This window comes from Haliotis rufescens, unplaced genomic scaffold, assembly GCF_023055435.1.
Source record: "Haliotis rufescens isolate VD_foot unplaced genomic scaffold, xgHalRufe1.0.p SCAF_14, whole genome shotgun sequence".
Lineage (NCBI taxonomy): Eukaryota > Metazoa > Mollusca > Gastropoda > Lepetellida > Haliotidae > Haliotis > Haliotis rufescens.
The window spans coordinates 11,333,449-11,339,132 of NW_025963824.1; positions in this window are offsets into that span (position 1 = coordinate 11,333,449).

Sequence of the window (5,684 nt, forward strand, 5' to 3'; positions counted from 1 at the left end):
ACTGACGTGTATATAAGTGGCTGAAATGTACCTTGTGATCGTGCTGTGACACTGACGTATGTATCTGTGGCTGAGATGAACCTTGTGATGGTACTGTGACATTGACGTGTGTGTCTGTTGCTGACATGTACCTTGTGATCGTACTGTGACACTGACGTGTGTATCTGTGGCTGAGATGTACCTTGTGATCGTACTGTGACACTGACGTGTATCTGGGGCTAAGATGTACCTTGTGATGGTACTGTGACACTGACGTGTATCTGTGGCTGACATGTACCTTGTGATGGTACTGTGACACTGATGTGTATCTGTCGCTGACATGTACCGTGTGATCGTACTGTGACACTGACGTGTGTATCTGTGGCTGAGATGTACCTTGTGATGGTACTGTGACACTGACGTGTGTGTCTGTGGCTGAGATGTACCTTGTGATCGTACTGTGACACTGACGTGTATCTGTGGCTAAGATGTATCTTGTGATGGTACTGTGACACTGACGTGTATCTGTGGCTGACATGTACCTTGTGATGGTACTGTGACACTGATGTGTATCTGTCGCTGACATGTACCTTGTGATGGTACTGTGACACTGACGTGTGTGTCTGTGGCTGAGATGTACCTTGTGATCGTACTGTGACAATGACGTGTATCTGGGGCTAAGATGTACCTTGTGATGTTACTGTGACACTGATGTGTATCTGTCGCTGACATGTACCTTGTGATGGTACTGTGACATTGATGTTTGTATCTGTGTCTGAGACGTACATTTTGATAGTAAAGTGACACTGACGTGTGTATCTGTGGCTGAGATGTACCTTGTGATGGTACTGTGACACTGACGTGTGTGTCTGTGGCTGAGATGTACCTTGTGATCGTACTGTGACAGTGACGTGTGTGTCTGTGGCTGACATGTACCTTGTGATGGTACTGCGACACTGGTGTATATCTATGGCTAAGATGCACCTTGTGATGGTACTGTGACACTGGTGTATCTGTGGCTTAGATGTACCTTGTGATGGTACTCCGATACTGACGTGTGTATCTGTAGCTGAGATGTACCTTGTGATGGTACTGTGACACTGACGTGTGTATCTGTGTCTGAGACGTACATTTTGATAGTACTGTGACACTGACGTGTGTATCTGTGGCTGAGATGTACCTTGTGATCGTACTGTGACATTGATGTGTATATGTGTCTCATACGTACATTTTGATGGTACTGCGACACTGATGTGCTTCTGTGGCTGAGATGTACCTTGTGTTGGTACTGTGACACTGACGTGTATATAAGTGGCTGAAATGTACCTTGTGATCGTGCTGTGACACTGACGTATGTATCTGTGGCTGAGATGAATCTTGTGATGGTACTGTGACATTGACGTGTGTGTCTGTGGCTGACATGTACCTTGTGATCGTACTGTGACACTGAAGTGTGTATCTGTGGCTGAGATGTACCTTGTGATCGTACTGTGACACTGACGTATGTATCTGTGGCTGAGACGTACATTTTGATGGTACTGTGACACTGACGTGTGTATCTGTGGCTGAGATGTACCTTGTGGTGATACTGTGACACTGATGTGTATCTGTGGCTGAGATGTACCTTGTGATGGTACTGCGACACTGGTGTATATCTATGGCTAAGATGCACCTTGTGATGGTACTTTGACACTGGTGTATCTGTGGCTTAGATGTACCTTGTGATGGTACTCCGACACTGACGTGTGTATCTGTAGCTGAGATGTACCTTGTGATGGTACTGTGACACTGACGTGTGTATCTGTGTCTGAGACGTACATTTTGATAGTACTGTGACACTGACGTGTGTATCTGTGGCTGAGATGTACCTTGTGATCGTACTGTGACATTGATGTGTATATGTGTCTGATACGTACATTTTGATGGTACTGCGACACTGATGTGCTTCTGTGGCTGAGATGTACCTTGTGTTGGTACTGTGACACTGACGTGTATATAAGTGGCTGAAATGTACCTTGTGATCGTGCTGTGACACTGACGTATGTATCTGTGGCTGAGATGAATCTTGTGATGGTACTGTGACATTGACGTGTGTGTCTGTGGCTGACATGTACCTTGTGATGGTACTGTGACACTGACGTGTGTATCTGTGGCTGAGATGTACCTTGTGGTGATACTGTGACACTGATGTGTATCTGTGGCTGAGATGTACCTTGTGATGGTACTGTGACACTAATTTCAGATGTCAGAAACGCAACATGTCAGTACCCATATGGAAGCTTCTATTCGGAGGCAGTGCTGTATAGTTTAGGGGGAACTGGCATCGCTGTTGAAGTCTGTAGTGTTACATATAACATCATTATCATCACAGCATTTGCTCGTGTGAAAGATTTACGAAAGACATGTAATGTGTTGATTGTTAATATTGTTATTGGGGATTTCTTCTATTATTTTGCATGTGGTTTTGCGATTGAGCCTTTATTTTGCACTGAACTGTTTTGTAACGCAAACTTCCTTACGGCGTGAAGCTGGTTTCGTTATATGACGGCCTACCTGAACTTCTTCAACATGTCTGCAGTGGCATGTGAACCTTTCATTGCAATTCTGTTTCCCTATCGATACACTACCCATTCAAATTTTACTCTTCTCAGAGGTACTGTCGAACATACGCGATCCCATTAGCTTCAAGTATGTAGACCCACCGCTGGCAGTAACCCTGATGATGCTGGTGGTGGTGATCTACGCCCGGATCTGTGTCGTCACCAGAAGACTAATAGCACGGCGTGAGGGTGGGGCAGAGCAAGGCAATGGCAGCTATACTTACGGCTTCGGTGTCTGGGCTGTCTTGGAGTCCAATTGTATATTTGATAATGGTGGAGCTCCTCTGAGCCTAGTCACGGATGTGTCTCTACTACTTGGGACGTGTTTCAACCTTCTCATTTACACCTACAGAATGGAAGATTTCAGGAAGGGGGTGAAATACATTCTTATTCTGTCCAGGGAACAAACACGGAACTGAAAACATGAAATAAATTGCAAGGAACACCAGCTCTTGAGTCATGATCCCGCAGAATGACGCACGTCTTTGGTTGTACGCAAATATTTCACAAACAGAAGTACCTTTAGACAGACATCACTGGGCTTGTATCCAAGTATTTCCCCGACAATAAAGGATAAATATTGGACAGACATTGCTGTGATTGTATCTGAGTGTTTCCTCAGCTGGGGCATTTTGGACTGGCATAAACCACCTCTTTATTTATGTTTGACAGAACAGTTGGTGAAACTATGAGATGTCTAATGATGACATAAACATCCAATTCATTAGAAGTTATTTACGCTGATCTTGTTTGTACTTTACTAATAGTTCGCGTTTATTTATTGATTTTAAGATAAGAGAAATGATGAAACTCGCCTGTGAAGCTTCGGGATCAACTTTTTTTGGTTTGATGAACATTTGGTATGTGCAAATCTTTGAAATAATCTTCTCTAAGTTTTGTTTTCTTCAGTGGAGTGTCGTTGGGCTAGCTTTGTTTAGGGCGTTTCGGACTTGATGTGATAGGAATGATGTATACAGTCAGTTGTCTAGTATATATATTGTCAGTTTAGTCAGCCAGTCAAGTGATACGAATCTCTCATATATTTTTTTCTCAAAAGATCCAGAAAGTCGTCGTTTGGACAACGAGGAAACTACCTTAAGTGACACTACAGTACCATGTATATGTTTTCATCTTTGGGTTTTCAGTGTTTTATAACAACGTAAGACTGGGTCTATATTTTGTGTGGCAGTTTAGTTTATTTTGTTTTCGAATAGTATAGTATATTAACTAGTGCTTTGTTTGTGTTTACAAATGCTCCAATGTATTGATCACCACTGTTATCGTTAGTTTAGTTCAGGAGTACAGTGTGCCTGGAAGATAGTTGACAAAGTTTGTCTGTAACTACTTTTGCTTTGTAATACAATAAATAAATAGTGAGAGGTGTTTTATTTTATTTTAACTTTTTATTCCCGATCGATCACTGACCAACTCACTCACTCAGATCCCTGACTTCGTGTGCTTGCCTAACTCTGGTAGTGTAGGTTCGAATCCAGAATCTAAAAGTGGTTAGCTTGTGTAAGGACATTTGAGCTCGTGTTCAAATTGGAAGCTCTTAGAAGGAATGGGAGCTCGTGTACAACTGGGAAAGTCGTGTAAGGACATTTGAGCTCGTGTTCAAATTGGAAGCTCTTAGAAGGAATTGGAGCCAGTCTACAAGTGGGAAACTCGTGTAAGGACATTTGAACTCGTGTTCAAATTGGAACTTCTTAGAAAAAGGGAGCTCGTGTTCAAATTGGAAGCTCTTGTAAGAAATGGGAGCTCGGGTCGAGTGGGAAGCTTTTGTAATTTTCTATCAATCATGGTAATTTTGACATTTTGACATTTCCTCAATCAACATACCATAATTGTAAAAGCTGCATATGTCTGGCATGTTATCAAAATAAATAAGTTGTCCCCGAACATTCTTGAAACAAATAATTATGCTTCATATTATGTGGAAAAAAGAAATAGTCCGAAAGAAAAAATACATATTTGGAATGTGGATTTCCGAAAAGATATTTTGGCTCATAATTTTAATTAAACATATATCTAGTTTGCAACTGTAGCGTTCGCTCGTCACACAGAAGACACGAGTTCGATTCTCCATATGGGTACAATGCATGAGGCCCATTTTTCAAGCCCCAAGCCATAATATTGCTGCAACATTGCTAAAATCGGCGTAAAGCCATACTCACTTACTCATCCTTTTACACAACAGTACCCAGCAACAGATGACTTTCTACAATCTGTTGCAGCAACGAGTGATGATTAGATAGACATAATCAAAATTAACAACAGCTCTTTCAATTTGCAATTACATTAAAATCCCAACTCGGCATACTTTCTTTTGGGCCTTAATTTAGTACTCTCGCCAAAGGCTCGCAAATGACAATTTACATTCCTAATTTTGATTTTTCTGTTTCATTAGCCCGAAATAGAACAAACAGGACTATTTAGCAAATATTAATACATTTCTGAAGGCGTGGATGAATGATTTCGACAATAAAGATATATTATTCAGTTATAATTTCAAAAACTGTCACTTTTTTAAAAAGATCATTGAGTTGGAACTGCTGTCGGTCTCCACCAGGATATATTTATCACCTTTATTACTTGAACCATATAGATTATTTACGCATTACTGGCTGGAACTGGATTGGTTCTATAAGCAGTATTGTGTTTCTGTCGTGTTTCCCTCCAAGGCTGCACAGAGACAAACGATGGCACCAAAACATACCAATGTCGTCCTTCTTGCTTGTGTTAGTGCCATCGCTATGGTATCTCATGGCTTTAACCAACAGCGGCAGCCAATGGGAGTGGAAATGTGCAAGGATTATTGTCAACAATTCTTGGGGTGTAAATATTGTAGGTTTCTGCCGAATACATATGTCTGCAAGGTCAGCAGTGTCAGACACCTACAATTGGATCAGAATCAGCAAGAAATCACGTTTAACACTTGCAATGTAAGACGCAGTTTTGTTGGAACAATTGTTTTATCGTGGTTTCGTGTATTATGATAGCACCGTATTGTTCTCAAGTCACAAGATTACTCTTTTATTTTGTGGGTTGTCTTAACGCCGCAACTGGACATATTCCAGGTGAATGACGGTGATCTGTAATTAATCG